Source organism: Ictidomys tridecemlineatus, chromosome 12 (genome assembly GCF_052094955.1).
Source record: "Ictidomys tridecemlineatus isolate mIctTri1 chromosome 12, mIctTri1.hap1, whole genome shotgun sequence".
In the NCBI taxonomy this organism is placed as follows: domain Eukaryota; kingdom Metazoa; phylum Chordata; class Mammalia; order Rodentia; family Sciuridae; genus Ictidomys; species Ictidomys tridecemlineatus.
In genome coordinates, this window is record NC_135488.1 from 94,604,161 (window position 1) to 94,628,601 (window position 24,441).

Sequence of the window (24,441 nt, forward strand, 5' to 3'; positions counted from 1 at the left end):
ATGCATGTTAAATTTGCCAACTGAAAATTACTACTGCCTCGGCCCTTGTTCAGATTAAGAAGGTTGCACTGGCCTGGGGCTAATTCTTCTGTTTTCTCCCCATGTCTATAAAGGTCATCTATTTGTGTTAATACCCTAAAGTTCTCAAGGACCCAACATCTCTGATAGGATAGTTGCTTCTTATTTTTTCTGAACCTACCAACACCAAAGAAAGTATAGACACTGAAAATGATCACTTATAATTAGATATTTTAAAAAGTCTAAATTTTACCAAGGAAAACAAATGTATCTTCCTTACTAGAAGTTTCCAAAGTCTCATATTATCAGGATCTCTCTTCCTCTGGTCTCTTTTGCTTCTTGTCTCATCTCTTTAAAGGGTCATGTTCCATCTCCTTTTCTCTTCAGTTTCCCCAGATTCTAGCTTTTTCACTTACTGTATGAAGCTGGGGCACATTTCTTAAATTCTCCGTGTGTCAGTCTCATGATCTGCAGAAGATGATAGAGCTTAAGGGTTCTCTGGATATTAAACTAAGATGCTTAGAAATGTGTAGGGTGCACAGTGAGCACCAGGCAAGTTTTCACCACCACTAACACGAGGAATGGAGCTCACTTGACTTTGCCACTGTCGTGGTTTGGATCTGGAATGTCCCCCCAAAGATCAGGTATTGAATACTTAGTTCCCAATGCAGCAATGTCCAGAGGTGAGGCTTTGGGGGAGTAATCAGATCATGAGGACTCTAACTTCATCAGAGGATTAATCCATTTGGTGGATTAATAATTTGGGAGGAGGTAGAAACTGTAGGCAGGTGGGGAATGGGTGGAGGAATTAAGTTACTGAGGGCACACTCTTGGGGGTGATATCTAGTCCCTTCCCTCCACTCCTGCCTCCTGGCTCCCAAGAGCTGTGCAGCTTTCCTTTACCACACCCTTATCCCATGATGTTCTGCCTCACCTCAGACCCAGAGCAAGGAAGTCCGTCAACCATAGACTGAACCTTTGAAACCATGAGCTGAAATAAATATTTCCTCCTTAAAGTAGTTCTTGTCAGGTATTTTGGTCACAATGACCAAAACTGACTAACACAGCCACAGTAAAATATCTAGGTTTCAAACTCATGGGATCTCCTAGACATGCTATCTCTAATCATTGTTTAACAAGGATAACTTTCCACTTAAATCTGTCATGATATGTAAGCTCATAAAGCCTAGATCCACATAGCTTTTTTTTTTTCAGAGTAGCGTCACAATTAAAGAAAGAAATAGGTGGATTAACTTCTCATAAAGGTTGACAAGCCAATGGAGAATACCAAAAGTAATGTGCCAAATACACATTTAAAATATTTTATGGGATCTGTTGAACCAGAAAGAAACAGGAAAAGTTCTGGACTCTATAAATGACTTGAAAGGACCCAGGGAAGTAGATACAACCTGAATCTATGTTTGCCCAATTATATGCACCTATTTCTGGTGTCACACAGCTTGAGTTTTATAAGGAAACAGAAGACAAATTCGATGCCCATGAAAGATGGGTGTCATAATAGGGGACATAAATACATAAGATAGAAAAAACAATCCCCATCAGACAGCCCATCTCCACACCAAAATGCAAAATTCAGAATGATACTAAGAGTATATTATTTTTCCTAAAAGTAACTTAACAGTATTTTTAGGAATGCATAAATACACATTAAAATCATAAAGAAACTAAAGGAATGACTAATCATTTAAGCAGAATGTTCTTGCCAAGTGTATATGTGTAGAGGGTAAGGTAGACAAGGCAGGACACACAGTGACCCTCATAAATGCCAGTCTAGTGTCCTAGTTCTTAAGCTGAGTGTGGAGTGCACATGTATTTGATTCAATTCCATTGATTAAAATTTTCTCTTTTGACAGGTCACATGTAATCTTACATTTATAAAAATACCACAAAAAAATAAAAAACTATGAGCTGACATCATAAATAATTTCAAAATAGCAAAGAAAAAATTTCAATGTCTTTCAAAATTCCTCTGAATAAAGTCCACAGTCACACTAACCTCACTGTTGTGCTTTCACTAGAAATTCTGTTCATGGAGAAGAAGCTGAAGGGGGCATCTGTCAAAGAAGATGCCAAGAGGCTAGTTGGAAATGAATTCAAAGCTTACCACTATATTAGCAAATCACCTCCACTGTCCATTTCCTAGATACCTTGATTCTTTCTGAATTACTCTCACTCCCCAAATTCTCTCTCTTTTTTTTTAGAGTATTTCAACTGATTTGGATAAGGGAAAGAGATCCTTCTTTTTGAATGTGGAATTGGGAGGACTTACCCTAGAAAATAAAAGATTCATGTTGTTAGCTTGTGGGGGTTCTGATAAGACTGAATACCCCTGGAAAAAGGATAAGTTCTTCCCAATGTGGACATTCTCTCAGGTTCTTAACATGTATTTATTAGTCACCAGCTCTGTGAAGGACACAGGTAGATGTGATAGAGATAGAATAATAAGCAAAACACCGCTGTTGCCTACATGCACTTTATAATCCAGTGTCTCAGAGAGGCCCAAACAAACAAGGTAAAACAAATCTCAATGAATTATATGTGTACCAGGATGAATAGCGTCCAGAGTAATGGAGTGTAGGCAAGTGAGAGTTACTACTTCAGACAGGCTGATGAGGAAATTATTTTCATTTCTGAGGAAGAGGCTCTTGGATTGAAACTTGAATAAAACGAGGGAACACTTTATGTGTTCCAGGCTGAGCAAACACAGGTTGAAAACACCCTTAGGATGGGCATTTTTAAACCTGTTTGACAAAGGTTAAGAAAGCCAGGATTGCTTCAGGTGTGTGAGCAAGGCCCATGAGTCAAGAGCAACATCATCATATACTCAGAAGCTAGATCTTGCAGGGCATTAAAGCACAAAACAGGGACTTTCAAGTTTATTAATATAACTGTGATGATTATTAATTAATTGCCATTAAGCAATTTTGAGCAAGAAACTTGTATACTATATGTTCTTTTCAAGGGCTGATATGTGTGGGACAAAAACCAAAGAAGTCTTGGTAAAAGGAGAAGGAGTAGGAAGACTAGTTTATAAGCTACAAGCTACAGTAGAAATCTAGGGAAGAAAGAGCAATGTTCGCACAGTGATGTAGCGGGGAAATTTGTGATAATTATTCTGAGTTGGGGTAGATTTTGAAGGTGCCATATATAAGATGCTTTGCTACAGGATGCAAGAAAAAGGGGAGGAGCAAACATAAAGGAAATATTCTGTCTTGAGTATCAAGATCAATGGAAATGCCTTTTTTTTTTTTTGTATTAGGGTTTGAAACCAAGGACACTTAACCACTGAGCCACATCCCCAGCCCTTTCTAAAGTGGCTCAGGAGCTCACTAAGTTGTTGAATCTAGTTTTGAATTTGGAATTCTCCTGCCTTAGCTTCCCAAGCCATGGGATTATAGGCATGTGCCCCCAACCCCGGCTGGAAATTCCTTTTGACGACATAAGGAGCACTAAGTGAGAAACAGGATGAGGAAGGAGAGGTCAAGAGATCAGATGTGAACGGGTGAAGCCTGAGCCAAGAGGAGCTATCACTAGGCAAGTCTGAAGTTCAGACTACAATTTGAGCTGGAGATAAGATTTGGGAAGTCCTTTTTTTTTTCCTAGTTGTAGATGGACACAATACCTTTATCCTTTACTTATTTATATGCAGTGCTGAGGATCAAACCCAGTGCCTCACACATGCTAGGCAAGTGCTCTACCACTGAGCTACAGCCCCAGCCCAAGATTTGGGAAATCTTAGGAACTAAATTGTACATGTATCCAGACACAGACCTGGAGGAGATCACGTCTGATTACAGATAAATAGTAAAGACACAGCAACATGTATCGAGCAGGTGAACAAAGGTGATGACACATAAGAGACCAAGAACAAGTGGGCATTGAGGTCAGAGGAAAATCAAGAGGGAGTAGGGCAGGTCTTGAGGCACAGAGAAAAAAATTTCCAATGGTTTCAACTATTTCAAAACTGTCTGAAAGTTTGAGAGAGACAACGGTTAAAAACTGATCACTAAATTGGACAATGATAAAAATCATGGGTGATCTTGACAAATGGGTTCCAGCTTCGGTTATGCACAAGCCCCTGAGCAGAGTGTGTTTAAGGATAGGTTGGAGAAGTTCAGGCAGTGAGTCTGAACAACTCTCTCCATGCCCTGTAAAGACTGCCTGCTTCCACAAATCCAGGCAGGAGGGGAAATCTAATGATGCAGAAGAGAAAAGGAATAACTTCTCTAGTAAGAATCTTCGTAGGAAAAGTGGAGTGAGTAAGAGATGGAGCCTTAGAGAGGAGTGGAATAGCTCAGCCATGTGAATGGAGGAGGGTAGAGTCTGCGGGTATAGGCCAGTGCACAGAGGTGTGGAGTGGAAGAGAAAAGAGGGCTCATCAGATTGCAGCTGTATTCCCAGTGGAACAAGAAATCAAGGTCATCAGCTGGAAGTGAAGACAAGGAAATGGAATGATAAATATTTGAAGGGAGAATAGGGTATAAAACAGATAGGATGAAGTATATTAAACAGGGAAATGTGGCAGGATTGCTGGATAGAGTGATAGACAATCATGGACACACTCTGAAGAGCAGTCAGCATGACTCTAGATTCTTCCTCAACAAGCTGTTAAGGGTCCAAGTGGGCCACACTGAAACCAGACTTAACTTACCGGCAATCAGTATTTGCAAAGCGAGTGTGATGGCAAAAGAAAGCAAGAGAATTGGGCAAGAACACAAAGGAGTGATTGCAATGATGGAAATGGGTTGTAATCTGGAAAAATAAAGAAATGAGAATGCTGGAGGAGTTATGGATGCTGAGAACAAAGGTCAGCACATTAGATACAGGATGTACAATTCTTGCAAACTGATGTTTGCAATTTTGATTTGCATTGGAATGTTTTGCATCTTATGGAATTTTTTTTTCATTCAGGTGTTTTTCTTTCTTGTGAAAAAGAAATAATGATCTAATTACTTCACTTCATGCTTCCATGTCCAGTACATCTGTCTCCCTGCATACTGTAGGACTAGCCTTAAACCTGTAAAGAAGTCTGATGAAATCAATTGTAATAATACAAAGATTGACTATTTGTGTGTGTCCCTATGTGAAGTTAAATTATATTCTTACAGCCCTGAAAATATATATGAAATTCTGAGAGTTAAGTCACTCAAAAGTTAATTTGTAAGAGGTTTGAAGACTGACTGGGACTATGTGCACCTAGGAAATAAACAGCCAGGCATAATAACTTGACTTAAATCATTGTAGTATAAAAAATAAAACTCTCAGTATATGTCCAGTTTCTTGGATTTGCCACTCAACCCAGTTCTTCTAGACCCTTATCTGACAGTGAGCCAATATAGACACATATAATACAAAGAGGTAAGAGGAAAAAAAAATCTGATAGAGCTGAACTACTTAAGATGCCTCCAATATTGTATCACCACAGAACCCCATGGAATACCAGGAGATAACCAGCACTTATAAGGCAAGAGAATCCAAGAAATTCCTATGAAATGTTCAAGAAGCAATTATGTGGTATTGACTACACAGGGAACCTGAGGGACATCTAGTTAAGTTAGGGCATGAGCTGCTATAATTGGGTATACTTACCTTATGTCCTTGAGAAATTAAGATTATATTGGAACTATACATGAGATTTTTGAATCCTCCTTTTAGTAACATGTAGGAAGAAGTAAAAGAGATGAAACATTATAGGTGCTACACATGGAAAATGTGGTGGACTGGATTAGTAATGCATAATATAAGAAAGAGATTCAAGGACACCTCATATGCACCAGTTATTGAACTGTGTTCAAGGAGTTAAAAGTGGAGTCTTTATTTAAAGACACATTATATAAATTATATATCTAGAAATTATACAGGCATGTCAGAAGGAGGCTGACTCCAGGCAGGACAAATGAGCTATTTGAATGGAAATTGCCAAACCTGGAATTGAGTTCACCTCTTAATAGGAATAGTATGTGAATTTCTAGTGTTGACTATAAATATTTCTCAAAAGATCTAGTCAATGTTAGTATTCAGGTCTATCTAGGTGTTTTTTTCCAAACATATCCAGATATTTAAAAATATTGCTGTGGAGCCTTAACATTATACATTTATGACTAATAAAGATATTATTTATTTACACAATAAAATTACTTTTTGCAAAATTAATGACAATTACAAAAGACTGATGTACAAAGACTTTAGGTGACCTGGATCAGGTCTGAGACAATTAATTTACTGAAGCAGTATGTTGGTTCATTATACCACATGGCTTTCTATTCTCTAAAGCTGCAGTCAAGTTTTTAAGGTTCATATGCACTAAAATTCTAATGCTATAGAAAAATAAGGAGCCGCTGCAGTGTCAATCCTAATGAAAGAGGTAGATGCTACTTATATCTTTAAATTAGGTATCAACAATTCCTCTCTTAGGTACATAGCAACAGATATGTGTAATTGTTCTCAAAAATATATGCAAATGAGGCAGGAGGATCTCAAGTTCAAAGCCAGCCTCAGCAAAAGCAAGGGGCTAAGCAACTCAGTGAGACCCTGTCTCTAAATAAAACACAAAATAAGGCTGAGGATGTGGCTCAGTGGTTGAGTGCCTTTTAGTTTAATCCCCAGTATCCACCCCCTAATATAAAGATATGCAAGATAATTTTCATAGCATCCCTATTAAAATGCCTACTAACTATTGAATATATAAATTGTGGTATATTAACAAAATGCAACATTATACAATCAAAAGAGTGAACGAACTATAAATCATGCAACTTTATGGATTAAGTTAACAAATATAATGTTGCACGAAGGAAACTAAACAAAAAGAGTAAATCTATTTATATAAACTTCAAAATTAGGCAACACTAATTATTGCTGTTGGAAATAAAGATAATAGTTACCTTTGGGGTGGGGATAGTGACTCCAACCAAAAATGTGGTGATGGGAGGTGCTGATGTTCTGGCAATGCTTGCCTAGTGAAAATTAATTTATTTTGTATAAGTAAAAAGAAAACTATGCACTTAAAATTTCTATTATTTTTATATGCCTATTGATCTTCAATAAAGAGTTCAAAAATAAGAATTCTGATTAAATTGGTCAACATTAGCTCATCTTAGCAGAGAAAAAGTAGTACATAATGTAATAAAGGCCTAAAAATTACTTCTGAGAAACATGTGTGTAGGGAAACCTAACCCCTGAACTAAACAAGAACTGAGATCCTGCCACCAAGTTACACTTGAAGAGCTTGGTTTAATCAAATGTTTTTAAAGCTTGTGCTGAATCAGAATTAGGGTAAGCAATTCTCAGAAGCTAACTTGTGCAATTAACAATCTGGCAGTGATGTTATTGGAAAAAAAACAGTCTGCCAAGGAAGGCCTGATAAACCATCATGAACACACAGATGAAGAAATACTGGTTTGCTGAAAGCAGATATACCATCAATTTATATGGCACATGCTTTGTTTTTCTTTTCCTTTCTTTCCTTATATATATATATATATTATTTTTTTTTGGTACTTACTATTGAACCGAGGGCATTCTACCACTGAGCTGTATCCCCAGTCCTTTTGATTCTTTATTTCAAGACAGGGTCTCACTAAATTCCTGAGGTTGGCCTCAAGCTTGTGATTATATGTCATTTACTTTGTTATCTGCCTGAAAAAAATAACTCACTTATAAAGGAATAATCAGAAAGGAGGAGAAGGGCTCTAGGAACCTAGCAAAAGACTGTCTATCAGTGAGACTGGCACTGAACCAAGCATCCTCAGTAAATGCCTCTGGCTTACTGATTTCATTCTAGGAAAAATGCCTGGTGAACTAAAAGACTTTAAAGTAAGATTAAAGCGTATTGCAATGTTGAAGTAAACTTCTAAGTGCCTACTGTACTGATGCCATTTGTAATCAATTAAGGCTGATAAATATTCTTGTTGAAGAATCTCTTTTTTATAAGGCATCCAGGTTATATCAAAACAAAACCAAGGTAAGAGGACTTGATGTGAGAAAGCTCTGATTTTTTTTATAGCTACTTTGGATTCTAGCATGCATACAAGCAGAACAAATGACCTAGAGTTCAGGTTCATCACACACACACACACTTCAAGCACAAACATGTTGATGTAAATAGATGAAAATAAATTTCACATTGCAATAATCTATAAATAATGAGTCAAATAATTAGCGTTAATTCTTTACTATCACGTTCAGGCTAATCATTTATGTTATCTCATCTAGTAGCTGCTAAAATATCATCACCCTTTCAAAGCCAATGAACCTGTCTCTCCATGTGCCAGCACCGATCCTTCTCAGGTTATGTATGAGCTTCCGTATGTGTGACCTTTCTCAATGTGATAAAAACCAGGCAAAGGCTTTTAACTTGGCTGTGCTGACAGGTAGGCTGCCCAATTATACTTTAAATATATAACAAATGATTTTTAGTGTAATACTTGGGACAAGATTGTGCTAAAAAATACTGATTTAAAATTAACTGAGAATTCTATGTTTATTTGCTAGATCTGATAATTCTATAGTGAAGACTCCAGGCAAATCCATACTTAATTGCTGAACCAGCCACCCAGATTAGAGAAGTAAGACAAGGAGCCTATTCCACATTTTTCCATATGCTGGACCAGCTGCAAGCGGAAATGGAATTCAAAGCTAAGCCCTTGCTAATTATTTTGTAACTGTGGTTTGATGATTTGGTAAAATACCTTTCTCCTCTACATCCATTTTTTTGTTTGCAAATTGAAGAGAGGGAAGGATTCAGCTATTATTTGAGTTTCCTTTTTCCCCGGGCATAAATTATCAAAACAGATTAACCATTGTCACAAATGTTGACGAAGAAAAGCTAAAGAGAAATTTCTGACAACTTTACAATTAACAACAAAAATAAGGAGGTTTGATGAAATTTGCATCTGGGTTTTCAGGATTAAATGACATTACTGGGTGGCACCAACATGAACATATTTTATAACATCAGTATCTTAAGTTTTTTTAAAATATGCTTCATTTTAAATATTTTCTTGTTTTTATTTTCTAGCATCATTTATGAGGTAGAAATAAACTAGCTGGAAAGATTAAACAGTATTCTTCCCTTCTGAGTTCTTTATTTTTGTAACATTTTTATTAGGATAAGACTATAAAGAAAAGAGCATAATTATTAACATACTAACATGAGGACATACAAATGAATGCAGCTTCCTTCAAATAGAACATAATGCACTTTAATAGTTCTCCCATTGTGCAAAACACTTTAGAATTCTTCTTGTAGAATCACCAGAGTATCCCATCTGAAGTTCTTTTTATTAGTCTTAACATTTTCTGCACTTGAGAGTATATTTCATTTGAAGAATGACTAACTCATTTAGAATTATGCCTAGCAGATAGAGGATTTTATCTAGCTGAAAAATACTGTGTTTGGCTAAAGAGATTTGGTAGAAAGAAAGTATATTGTCTAGGAATCTGACTCAAAACAGCAATGTTGAAAGTGGTCCACAGATGTTGGTGAACAATGCCCCCATGTTTAATGATCAACTTTGGAAGAATTTGCATATATGATCTTCAGGGTGTTTCATAAATATATTAATCTGCAACCACAGAAAGAGATTTACTTTAGTGATCTCTGAAATAAACACAGAAGTCAGAAATCATCTGGGGATCTTGAACATTCTCAGTGGCGGACCACAGTCAGAGGCGATCAATAAAGTAGTTCACATGATACCTGTTAGAGGAAGGTCTTTATAAAGGAAATGTCACCTTCCCCGTGGGCTAGTTTCCCTAGTCTTTGGAGTTGAATGGCACTTGGTGCCATGGTAACATCTAGAAGTGCACACCACCTGTGAAAGGAGTAACAAAAGCTTGCAGGGTTTTGACAATAGAACCGCAGGGTCTGAAGGGAAGAGGCCCAAATTGCAATTCTGTGAGACTTAAAGAATTCATAAAACAGAAGGAAAGACCCAAATGTCAGATAGAAATTTATCAAGTGTTCTCTCTATAGAATATTATTATTGATCTGATGAGAACTGTTACACCGAAAGGATGAAGCAGCTCAGGCAGTTCCTGTCCCTTATTAAGAAAACAATTTAAAAAGCAAAGTTGCTAGATCCTCTGTCAGGATAGTGTGTGTGTGTGTGTGTGTGTGTGTGTGTGTGTGTGTGTGTGTCGAGGAGCATGTGATCAAAAGCATCCTCGTGTTAACAAAAGATATTTCCAAGATCTGACTTGTTTTATTTGGAGGGGATTTGGTTTTATTTTCTTAATAAACTCTCTTTAGAGCAATTTGAGTTATAGAAAAAAATTGGGTAGAAAGTACACAGTTCCCTTGTGCCCACTACACCCTTTTCCCCTATCATTAACATCTTACATTGATTGCTGTTGCACATTTGTCACCATTGGTGCACCAATAACAATGCATTATTATCAACTAAAGTCCATTATTTACATGGAGGTTCATGCTCTGGGTTGTACAGTTCTTTGGGTCTCAAGAAATACCTGATGCAATATATTCATCATTATATCATCACAGGGAGACTTTCATTGCCCCCAAAGTGCCCTTGTGCCCAATCTGTGCATCTCTTTCCCTCTCCTTCTGAATCCATGGCAACCTTTTTAATGTCTTTTTAATGTCTCTGACCTTGTTTCTTCCAGAATGTAATATAGATGATTGGTACAGGATGTAGCCTTTTCTCACTGGCTTCTTTCACTTAGCGATGTGCATTTAAGTTAACTGCATAATGTTTATTTTTGTGATTTGATGATTTCTTTTGATTTCTGAGTAATATCCTATAATATAGATGCACCAAAGTATTTTATCAATCAGACAACTTGTTCCTTGAGAATTATTTTTCTAACTATCACAGAATGGTGATTTCTTTTAAACCTCGTTTAAAAAAAAAATCATGTTCTGGATCATTTTTGTATATTTTTTTCCTTGGAAATAACAGTTGCCTCACTATCATTTCTAACAAATTTTAAGGGCCTAGAATAAATACAAGCCTAGAAAATACTGTAGCAAGAGAGTGTACTACATTCTGTTTCTGTCACACTCCTAGCCTCTACCAAACTCTTACAGGCATACAAATATTAAGAAATATTTCACTAGAATCTCCTTCAGTTTCACTCAACCCCACTTCCCTATCTTGTCCTCCAAGGGAACTATCACATTTGTATCCTAAATGCATTTTTACTATGCTTTCTTCTCTCCAAAATATTCCTATCTCTGCCAGTAACTTACCTAGCATGCCAATTGCAACACTTCCTGTTTTCACATTCAGCTAAGATACAGCATTCCCTTTAGGATAAACTCCCAAGTTGTAAACACAGCATGCATGTCCTTTTCTAACAAGGCCAATGCCTTCTCTTTACCTTATCATTCTTTGCTTCTGTAATTCTGAACTACATTTTGTTCCTCAGTTGCATTTCTCTCTTTCTCCTTTTGCTTCTGCTCCCTGATCTAGCACTTACTACCGTGCAGAAGTCTCCCCTGGGCAGCACTCCTTGGGGCCTGTGCAGTATTTACATTGATTTTTAAAGTTTTGCGTATCTTCAGCCTTCTCAGACCCAGTTCCTTGGGAATTAGGACCCTAATGGAGAGAAGACAGTGTGATTTTTTTTTTAACATTCCCAGTGTCCCATCAATACACTTGACCCCAATTATAATCTCTTTAAAAAATTATTTTCATATTCCTAAAGTTCTGTGTGAGAGTTTAACAGTTCACCAAAACCACAACCATGAAACGATAACTAAATACTAGTGAATGCAAGCTGCTTTTGCCATGACCAGGAACAGTTGGTGTCTGTTTTTATTCAATGGTCACAATACCACCAATAAAGTATTTATGGGATGTATCTCATAAATATGCTCATAGTGTATTAAATAAATAAAAGGTTAATTCTGATCAGATAACTAACCTCCAGTATAGGCCATCAGTGCCTCAGGCTATTTTACCTTCCTGTTCTGACAGTCAAATAGTCTGACTTTCCTCCTCATTGTTAGAGAATGGCTGCTCTGTATCTATTTTCCACCTCCCTTTTCAGCATAAAAAAAAAATCAATGAGGGAAATGAAGGAATCCATAAGGGGAAAAAAGCACAATTGTATAATACATTACCAGATTTTTTTTTTTTTTTTTTTTTTTAGTCTTACTGTCCAAAGCTGGACAAAATAACTCTTCCAGCTGTAAGGAAGTTAGGAAATGTAACTAATCATGATGACATTCTGAACAAAGTCAGCTCTTCATTAACTTGGAAAAAGGACCATGGGTTCTAGCTAAGCAATTAACAATGTCTGACACACAAGATTAAGCAATATTAGTATCTCCCCAAATAGCCAAGAGACGTTGTTTGCCCCTATCGGTCTCGATAGTGAGTAGAAGAGTATAATTTCATATGTCGACAGAGCTCTGTTGCTTTCATATATTTAATTAATTAATGGTGATATCCAAGGATCATAAAATATTTATCTTAATTGGTAAGAAAATTGCTACTGTTTGGGTTTTTGTGTGTGTGTGTGTATGTGTGTGTGTGTGTGTTGGGGGGTAAATACACTAATAGATTGAAGAATCAATCTAGTTTCCAAGGTATCTTTTTTGAAACACAAAAAGTTCAATTTTGAAGCAAAAACACCCATTTCCGTCCCCCCAAACAAATGTTAGACACACGCTTTGTCATCCATCTTGGTGGCTGCTTGGAGCTTTGGAGCTAGGAACACAATCCACAAATGTAAATAGTCACACAACTACTCTCGTGGCTGTGAGAAGATGCTCATTATGCAACAGAAAAAGACAGAGGAAATGCAGGGAAATTAAATGATATTGCTCACGATGTGTTGCATGTGCAACAAACCAAAGCTAAATGAAGACAATGAAGTCATTTAAGAGACTGGTGAAGATTATTTCCAATAATGGATTGACTGACCAAAAAAGAAAAAACCACACATATGCAATATAACAAAATTAATTTTATATTAAAGAGGGAAGGCGGTGCAGAAAATAACCTCTCATTGAATCTTTATTTTTTTGCATAATAACCTCAACTTTAGTAAATAAATAACATAATAATGTTTCAGGTCATGTTTTCATTTTCATAAAACTGTAAGACTTTCTAAAAATTTCTAGCTTATGAGATAAGGCAAATTCTGAGAAAATGCCCTTTATTCATTTTCCCGTTGCACATAGATTTTGACTAAATACCGTCAATCTTAATTACTTCTTTTCTCTTAACAAAAGACTGCTGATATTTTTGCCATCATTATATAAATGAATACACCAGAAGGATGTCTTTGGCAATTTATTTTCATAGGTTGTAGAAATAAACAAGAGGCTTATTTTTTAAGGTATTTAAGATTCTTTGAACTCAATAAATTATTTTTCTATGAAAATAAGTTGCATGAAGAAAGAAATTATGCTCTGTAAGCATCTCTTCAGCCCACCTTGAGAAAGTTGGGCTCTTGACCATACGTATCCCTATATACCCTTACATTATGGCTTAGATATGTGTTGTTCCTCAAAAGCTCTTATGTGAAACAATGCAAGAAAGTTTAGAGGTGTAAGGATCGGGTTATGTGAGTTTTAGCCTGACCTGTGCATTAATCACCTGATGGGGATTAACCCAGTGGTAACTGTAGGTAGGTAGGGTGTGGCTGGAGGTAGATAATGCGGTGTCACTTTGGAGTATATATTTTGTCCCTGATGGGTGCAGTAGTCTCTCTCTGCTTTCTGGTGCCACGTTCCCAACTGCTTTCCCTGGTCACACCCTTTCACCATGATGTTTTGCCTCATCTCAGGCCCAGGGCAATGGAGTCAGCTGTCTATGGACTGAGACCTCTGAAACCATGGGCACCAATAAACTTTTTCTCCTCTAAAATTGTTCTTGTCCCCTTTCTGGTTGCAGCCATAAAAAAAACTGACTAAAAGACCTTGAAACAGTGTGTGGTACACATGGTCTAGAGGAGGTAATTGAACATGCATAGTTATAACCTATAAGCACTGCTTGTCACGTTTATCAAAGCAGCTGACTTGAAGCAACCAATTCTATTACAATGTCATCACAACTGAAGTCTTTCACAATGTTATTACTAAAAATTTTTGAGGAGCAGAATTTATTTTAAATTGACTTTGACATGCTCACTCCTCTTAGGAAATCTCTTCTCAATCTGTTCCCCCAATTAGTACACCAATAGCAAGATTGTATAATTAAAAATGCTGAGATGCCAGGAAATAAGTGAAGAACACAATAAAAAGGGCAAAATGAACATTTTTATAGCTCTATGCACAAAGCAATTGAGCCTAATTGTTTTTAGACTAATCAGTGGGACAGTACCCACTTCCTTGATCAATGCTGATCTGCTTTTATTTAGAATATGTGGTGCTACCTCAGAACTATTCTTTTTAGGCTTTTCAAACTCTGTGGGCTCAGAAAGGGATCTAATGAATTAATTTTAAATTTTCACTGAACTGTGTCCTTTCACAACCTGATCTTATAATATTCAAGGTCAGGACAGGGAGAATGTGAAAGTTTTTCAGAACTTCCTGGCATAATTATTAACAGAATTAAGGGATTTGCAAAACTAAGGTCGGTCCCAAACCTGGACACTTTTGACCAACTATAGAAAGTTAAGAGATTTTTGAGTTCAGCTTATATTCAGGGTTTCTATTGTTGGTGTATCAGAAAACAAGAGAGGTGGATGGTTGTCTTAATAACCTGTACAAGTGATGTCTAACTTCTTGCCATACACTCACATGCAGAAAAGAGAGTTTTATCTCTTTTTTTCCCCATAAAGAATTGATATGCACTGGCTGGCATTTTCTGTAAAGAGATAGTAAATTTACACAGATAACTTTTTTTGACATTTAAGCACATTAATTTTCCAAGGAAGAAATAAAAGGTGATTTTGAGTTTATAGCCATACATAATGGTGGTACAGATCCATTTATGTATTAATTTAATAGGGATCATTGAGACTTGAAAACCACCTATTTTCTTTCCACATGGGAACTCTATCTGTAAAAACTACCTCAGACTTTTATTTTAATCTATGATTCTTGGTTTTGAAATATGGCTAGGATTAGATGACAGTATTTATTGGCCATTACTTGGCTTATAATTTGGCTAAAATTTTAGCCCCTTCGCTCCTTGAGCATACAAAAGGGCATGTTTTATTGAAACATACCTCTGAAACCCAATGGTCTTGGCCTGAAGAATGTATCCAACTTATTAAAAGTTGCTAAACAAAATGAGGGAAGAATTCAATTTCTGAGAAATACTGTAAATGCAAAGTATAACATCAGCATCATAGGCAAATCCAACTTCCAGCTCTGACATTTTTGCTTATTGTGTGATGCAATCAGGGTATTTACTCTGAATCTCATAGATTAAACTGGACAATGGGAATGATATAAACTACTGCATATGGCTATTGTAAATATTAAATAAGATAATGTAAATACACTCATTATTTAGTATCTGGTGGTAATTTTACTTATGAATGTCCATTAAATTTTGTTGTGGTGGTGGTTGTACTTAAGCCTGGGGATGTAGCTCAGTGGTAGAGCATTTGCCTCACAAGCATAAGGCACTGGTTTCAACACCTCACATTGAAAAAAAAATTTTTTTGTTCCTATTGTTTTATGGTGATTATAGTTTACTAATTGAGAAACAGTCCCCCTATCCTCCTTCTCAATCCTATTCCTACCCTCTATCCTCGATTACATATATGTATGAAAATTAATTTACTTATTTGATAAAAGATTTGCCTTACTAAACAAACAAATCAAAATAATAAAGTATCAAATCAAACACAATTTTAATTTCTATTTTGCATACTAGAAACTGGAATGGGGTGTTACTTTTTTCTTTTTAGTATTTTTATTAGCGCATTTATAATTAAACATAGTGGTGAGATTTGTTGTTACACATTCACATATGCACATAACAATTACATTCCCCAGTACTTTTCCTTTTTATTCTTTCCTTCTTCCCCTTGTTTACTTTCCTCTACCAGAAGTATAGACTTCTGCTCTTCCTAGCTATTTATTTACATGTATATTTTTTCTCTTGTTGCATTAATATTTTACATAAAAGTGGAAATTATTGGGATATATTCATTCATGCATATAGCTTCATTTAGATGATTTTATTCCCCTGATCTTCCCCCTTACCCTCCCTTCCTCTTTCTCCATTGCTCCCCTACCTCTAATCTACTGATTCTTAGATTTTCCTGAGATTCTCTCTCCACTTATTTAAGTTCTTTTATTGAACTGGAGGTTTGATTGTTGAACAACTTTGGTATATCAGTTTAAAATATTTTTAATTATCTTTACCTAAATAAATTTTAAAATTATAAATTATTTAAACACATTAATTATTATATAAAACTTTGAAGATCATAGCAACTTTATGAAAAAATCACATCACATTGAAAACATTTCTTAATAAAAATATGAGACATAGTATTAGACATATATAAAACTAAGGGAAAGCATGTGAAGGCACATCAAGAAGTTGTTTTGTTTAAATTATTTTTAAACAGTTGAACTCTCACTTTATAAAATTTTAAAATTCTCTCTTTAATATTTGAGTATATATAGAAGTTTTAAATTTTAGTCAGAATTATGATTTTTAAAATTGTTTTTGAATAGGTTCACTATTCATGTAATTTCATGCAATGAAATTGGTCTAAAAATTAGTAATCCAAAATGCTATAAATTCAAATTATTTTAGCACCCCTTTTATTCTCAAAAGTATCCCAGGGCAGTTGACATGATCACCTCACAATCACAGGCAATATTAATTGCTCTAGGCCTGGCACACGTTCCCTATCATCAACTCATTATCTGTGTGAGGAGCATATTATGACCTTTGTCTTATAATGAATATACCAAGGAGCAGGGAGGTTATGACCTGAGATCTAGTTAGTAGTTCACTGTGCCTGATTTAAAAGCCCAGGCCTTTAGACTCTTGTTAAAAGCACAATTCTTTCATCATTTTACTGAGATCATCTTTCAAAGACACTCTGGTACCATGATAAAAAAATTGGTATTCAAACTAAAATACTTCTTTAAACAATTTCAGTTTAAATAGATTAGGATTCACAGGAAAATGTTCCTCATGCTTCTACAAATGTTTAATTAACCTAATAAATTTAATACTTTTAAAATAAATATTTGGAACATTGTTCTTAAAGTCCTTGAAACACTAAAGGAGACCAGTGATACTGTAAGTAGCAGAAGAAAACAGAGTTTTAAAATGAATTCATTTAAATTAATGATGGCAAAAAACAATAAGCAAATCACTAATTGTAATAATTGTATAAACTGTAAATAAATAATGTCAACAAAACAACTGTAGATGCAAATGTTTTATTAAAACATAAATCCCAGAATAGATAAGATTGCCAAAATGTTATTTTTGCTTCATTCTACTAAACAAATTATCTGGAATTAATGAATTTGAGTCTTGAATCAAAATAATCAAGGAATAATGAGCTAGGAAATCACAATATTTTCCAATTTGATATTTATTAAGTTGTCTTAAAACTTTTTTAAAAAACAAGACAGTACTTTTTTTGAGCTTTGTAGAGATTGTATACTTTTTAAATTAATTAATTTTTTCTAATTAGTTACACAGGACAGCAGAATGCACTTTGATTCATAGTACACAGTGTACAATTTTTCATTTCTCTAGTTACACATGAAGTATAGTCACACCATTTGTATCATCATTCATGTACCTAGGGTAATGATGTCCATCTCATTCCACCATCTTTCTCACTCCCATGCTGCCTCCCTTCCCCTTCCTCCCTGTTGCCTCTATCCAAAGTTCGACCATTCCTCCCATGCCCCCCCCATTATAGATCAGCATCCAATTATCAGAAGAAACATTCCTCCTTTGGTGTTTTGGGATTGGCTTACTTCACTTAGCATAATATTCTCCAACTCCATCCATTTACCTGAAAATGCCATGATTTTATTCTCTTTTAATGCTGAGTAATATCCCATTGTGTATATATATAAACACCACAGTTCCTTTATCCATTCATCTGTTGAAGGGCATTGAAATTGTTCCACAATTTAGCTATTACGAATTGTGCTGCTATAAACATTGATGTGGCTGTGTCACTGTAGTATGCTGTTTTTAAGTCCTTTGATTATAGACACAGGAATGGGATAGCTGGGTCAAATGGTGGTTCCATTGCAAATTTTCTAAGGAATCTTCGTACTGCTTTCCAGATTGGTTGCACCAATTTGCACTCCCACCAGGAATGTAAGAGTGTGCCCTTTCCCCTTATTTTCTTGCATTCTTGATAATTGTCATTCTGACTGGAGCAAGATGAAATCTTAGAGGAGTTTTGATTTAAATTTCTCTAATTACAAGAGATGTTAAATATTTTTCATATATTTGTTGATCGATTGTATATTACCTTAACAACCTTCACCATTCTGAGGTTGGGGAAGTCAGTAAGGGTATCTAATCTACAAGAGGTTGGACTTCCAATATAGTCCTACAATGTGACTATATTTTCTATGTAGTTCTTTCCTTTTTTCATTATTTTCCTTCTCCCTGTTTTAGAAACTGAAATCATAGAATTACATATAAACCTTAGTTTTATCATTTACTAGCTACATACATGTGAGCACCCTCTCATTTTCCAAATATCCATGAGTAAATGAATAAAGGTTCTAATTCTATAAGGTTATTTTTTTTTATTGTTGGTCGTTCAAAACATTACACAGTTCTTAATACATCATCTTTCACAGTTTGATTCAAGTGGGTTATGAACTCCCAACTTTACCCCGTATACAGATTGCTGTATCACATCAGTTACCCTTCCATTGATTGACATATTGCTTTTCTAGTGTCTGATGTATTCTGCTGTCAGTCCTATTCTCTACTATCCCCCCTCCCCTCCCCTCCCCTCCCCTTTTCTCTCTCTACCCCTTCTACTGTAAATCATTTCTTCCATTTGTATTATCTTGTCTTACCCCTCCTTTCCTCTTATATATCATTCTCACTCCCTTTCCCTCCCACCTCTCATCCCTGTTTAATGTAAATCTTCTTCTCAAGCTCTTCGTCCCTACCCTGTCCTTGTTTACTCCCCTTATATCAAAGGGGTCATTTGGTATTTGTTTTTTAACGATTGACTAGCTTCACTTAGCATAATCTGCTCTAATGCCATCCATTTCCCTCCAAATTCTATGATTTTGTCGTTTCTTAATGCAGAGTAATACTCCATTGTGTATAAATGCCACATTTTTTTTATCCATTCATCTATTGAAGGGCATCTAGGTTGGTTCCACAATCTTGCTATCGTGAATTGTGCTGCTATAAACATCGATGCAGCAGTGTCCCTGTAGCATGCTCTTTTTAAGTCTTTAGGGAATAGACCGAGAAAGGGAATAGCTGGGTCAAATGGTGGTTCCATTCCCAGCTTTCCAAGAAATCTCCATACTGCTTTCCAAATTGGCTGCACCAATTTGCAGTCCCACCAGCAATGAACAAGAGTGCCCTTTTCCCCACATCCTCTCCAGCACTTATTGTTGTTTGACTTCCTAATGGCTGCCAATCTTACTGGAGTGAGATGGTATCTTAGGGTAGTTTTGATTTGCATTTCTCTGACTGCTAGCGATGGTGAGCATTTCTTCATGTACTTATTGATTGCTTGTATGTCCTCCTCTGAGAAGTGTCTATTCAGGTCCTTGGCCCATTTATTGATTGGGTTATTTGTTATCTTATTGTCTAATTTTTTGAGTTCTTTGTATATTCTGGTTATTAGGTGTCGCGACCCCCCTTGCCCGAAAGGAAGACGCGACTCAGGAATCTTCTTTCAGCAGTTTATTCAGGCCCTTGATATTCTTCTAATAATTCTTCTACTACTCTTCTACTAAACCTCGGATGCCCCTCCCAGCCTTAATAAAGCACCGCGAACCCCAATGCAAAGCTGCCACGTGTACCCTTCTCACAGGGTGCTAGAAAATGACACGCCAACTTTCTCTGATAAGGAGCTGGGAACACGCCAACTCTCTTTGATATGGAGTTGTCCTTCACAGACCACAACGGAGCCAGCACCATCATGTAATGGCGACCACAGTCCGCAAGAATGGCTCACCACAATTAGGGCTCTATCTGAAGTGTGTGGATTAAAGATTTGTTCCCAGGATGTAGGCTCCCTATTTATCTCTTTTATTGTTTCTTTTGCTGAGAAAAAACTTTTTAGTTTGAGTAAGTCCCATTTGTTGATTCTAGTTGTTAACTCTTGCGCTATGGGTGTCCTATTGAGGAATTTGGGGCCCGATCCCACAGTATGTAGATCGTAGCCAACTTTTTCTTCTATCAGATGCCATGTCTCTGATTTAATATCAAGCTCCTTGATTCATTTTGAGTTAACTTTTGTGCATGGCGAGAGATAGGGATTCAGATTCATTTTGATGCAAATGGATTTCCAGTTTTCCCAGCACCATCTGTTGAAGATGCTATCCTTCCTCCATTGCATGCTTTTAGCCCCTTTATAAGATTATTTTCAAGATCCACACTCAGCATTGGCATCTGAAGATCACTCATTAAAGAGTAGTTGTTATTTTCATTATTGCATCTGTGGAGTTTATGATTAACTCTTCCTTCATAAAATTATAGAATCTTAGAAGTCACCGAGACTATTCTTTAGACCAGTGTCGGAACTTCTTCCATGGTGTGCCTCAAACAAAGTAAATATTTTTAAAGGGGTTTATATATAGGATAAGGTTTATGATGTTTTGCTTAATTGTGTAGAACTATAAAAAAAATTAAAAAATTTGCATGTGGAATATGATGCCACCTCTACCAAAACAAGAGTAATTTAGCAATCAGAGTTGGTTAATAAGAGTATTGGGTTGTACAGGGAAATAGTGAGTTCTCTGTTACAGAGGTGTTCAAGGGGAACTCCTGCATTCAGTCAGGACTGTACAGATGAAGCTGGAGTTTATGATCAAAAGTCATGTAAGATGACACCAATATTCTTCCAATACTTTTGCATTTAGTTTTGGTTTGCTTTTCCTTCATAAAATACATAGTTGGAACTAAATTGGTCAGTTTAAGATAGATTCTATAGGGTTTTTTTTCCTTGCAAGTCCACCCATCCCAGCACTGAACAGTGATATGGTGCTTCTTTTTTGTCAGTTCTTTGCTTCAGTTAAAATAATTGAAATTATCCTCTGAAAAACACACACACACACACACACACACACACACACATACACTTTATCAAGTTTCTTATCTCTTTTGAAGGTGAGACAACTTTAAAGTAATTTATTATTCTTTAATGTGTCCAGCATTGTGTTACATATGTGGGTACAGAGTAAATGGGTTACTCCCTCTTAGACTACATGGGAAAACGTGTTCTTTGTACAGTATCCAACTCAATCCAGAGGTACATGTTTAAAGTTCTGGACAAAGTTTTCTTTAAACTTTTTTGATGTAATGAGCATGACTGGATGACAGAATGAGAAAAAACACCTTCAGTCCACTGCTCAGCCAACACCTTCAGTCCACTGCTCAGCCAACACCTTCAGTCCACTGCTCAGCCAACACCTTCAGTCCACTGCTCAGCCAACACCTTCAGTCCACTGCTCAGCCAACTCATTCTGATCCTTATAAAATGAAAATTTGATCACATTGTTTCTTACTTGTTATAATTTGTGTACAGAATGTCTCCCCCAAAGCTCATGTGTTGAAGGCGTGGTGCCCAATATAGCAATGTCCAGAGGTGGACTTTGGGGAAATAATTAGATCAGGAAGGCTCTGACCTCATCAGTGACTTAATCTACTGATAGCTGTACAGACTACTGGGAGGTGGCGAAACTCTAGACAGGTGGGGTATGGTTGGAGAAAGTAGGTCTTGGAGGTATACCCTTGGGTATTAGATCTTGTCCCAGGACCTGTCCTCTTTCTCTCTTTCCCACAACCTCTCTCTCCCTTTCCACCCCCCTCTCTCCTTCCCTACCCCTCTTTTTCTTTCCCCATTTCCCAACTACTATGAAATCACAGTTTTTCTCTGCCATGTCTTTCCACTCTGATGTTTTTGCCTTCAAGCCAGTTAACCAGGGACTAAAACCTCTGAAACTGTGAGAAAAAAGGAAAAAAATAAATAAATCTTTCCTCCTCTACATTGTTTTTTCTCAGGTTGTCTGTCACAGCAATGAAAAATTAACATACTTGCCTATCAGTTATGAATTGCTATACAGAAAACTATTCCAAACTTAGTAACTTTAAAGAACAATTATTTATTATAATTCTCGAGGCTTAGGAATCCAGGGATAGTTTGTCTGGGTGATTCTTGTTCAAGGGGTCTCAAAAGGTTGTGGTTCAGGTGTCAGCCAGGGATGCAGTAATCTGAAGACTTGACTGGAGTCAAGTGGTCCAGATGGTTCACTCACATAGATGTTACCAGGAACTGAGTTACTGAGGAACTTTTGAAAATTATTTAGGTCATAGGTATTATACAAAGGCCAGTTAGCTTTTGTATAGAGATGCCTGAGTGTCCTTACAATATATCAGCTACTTTATCCAGAGAAGGATTCAAGAAAGAAAAAGAAAGAATCCACAATGCCTTTTATGTCCTAATTCCAAACACTGCTCACCATCACTTACACCATATTCTGCTCCATCATATTCTGTTCCTTAGAAGTAAATTACTAAGCACAATCCACCACGTTGAAGAGAGGATGATTAAATTCTACCTTTTAAAGAGAGGAATATCAAGGAATTTGTGGATGTATTTTAAAACCAGCACATCGGCTATGGTTTGAATATGTCTCTCCAAGATTACGTGTTGGAAAAATCGATCCTTTGTGTGGAGATGTTGAGAGGAGTGGGAACTTTCCAAATTATTTAGATCATAGGTATTAATGCCATTATCAAGAAAGTGAGTTTGTAATCACAAGGTGGATTCCTTGTGAATGGATGAATTCTGTCTCCCCTTGCTTTCACACTCTCTCTCCTTCTTGTCCCCCCGCCCTCCTCCCATCTCTCTCTGACCCTTCTACCTTCTGCCATAGGATAATACAGCAAGAAGGTCCTCACCAGAGACTGGCCCTCAGGCTTGGACTTCCTAGCCTTGAATCTGTGAAAAATAAATATATATTCATTCTAAATTACCCGAACTATGGCATTCTATTGTAACAGCACAGATCAGACTAAGAAAGTATCATATGTAAAACTAGTTACTGGCTCTTACTTAAAAGAAGGTCTCAACAGCTTCCTATAATAAAATAATAATCTAGCTCCCACTTTCTTCTCCCAGTTTCATCTTCATAATGTCTCTCCTTAAATCTTCCACTCCAGTTATCTTGAACTGCTTATAATTCTCCAAATATGTTAGACTCTTTGACACTTCTGAACAGGAAATGGAGATCCTACTGCACTAACCTTAGCCCTGGCTTCCTTTTCTTCCCTAGAAAGACCTACTCATTGCAACTCTTGCAAGTCTATCTTAAATGTGAAGTTGTCCCTGACTCCTGAACTGGTAGAAATGAATTTTTAAGGAAATGGTCAGAGACATAAAATAAAAGTCAAAGGGAAGGAAAAGAAAAAGAAAGAAAAAAGGAGAGAAGGAAGAAAGAAAGAAAGGAAGGAAGTTAGAAAGTTAGGAAGGAAGGAAAGAAGGAAGGTGGTACATGTGTTCATAAAGTGAAGTCAAAGGCAGAATCTAGAGACACTTCCTGTGACTCATGTAGGGAGAATAATTTTTCCCTTGCAGTCTAAGGATTTGGGGTGACCCACTTATTTTGTACTCATAATGCCTAGCACAGTGCTTGACACATTAATTAAAGAACAACAAATCATTTCCAAGTCATCTCACCTTTCCAATAGAAGTGAGAAAATTCACAAGGTTTGTTTATGTGTATGTGTTAGAAGTTAATTTCAATTAGTTTAATTAAAGCAAAGAACTGGAAAAAACCTAGTATTTATTAATGAGGTCTCTTTTGTCCTAGAAACATTTATCCCCTTCCCCCTCATTAATTAGTCCATATAATAGAGATATTCTTCCTAAGGAACACTTTTTTTTTTCACTTCTCATATATTCTATTAGAATATATGTGCTTTATTAAAGCAGCTATTGGCCCAAAACAAAGAAATGGGTTTCTTGGGTATCCATTAAAATAGGATCTGCATTGCCCAGTTCATTGGAAAGAAAATCATTTTAATAGGAGTCACTTAGACTCAGCCCTGAGAGTCTCTTCAATCAAGTGTGTTGAAGATAGAGTTTAGGGGTGTGTGGGGGGGGCAGAAGATGAGGCAAAAGATTGTGCTTTGAGAAAATTTCAGCTACGTCACTGCCCAATGTTCAACTAGTTTGATCCATTTTGCCTCTTAGTTGAAGAGAGATCCAAGAAAAAGTGGAAAATCTCCCCTGCCCAAGAAAACCCAAGAAATTGTACTTGTCTCTGGGAGG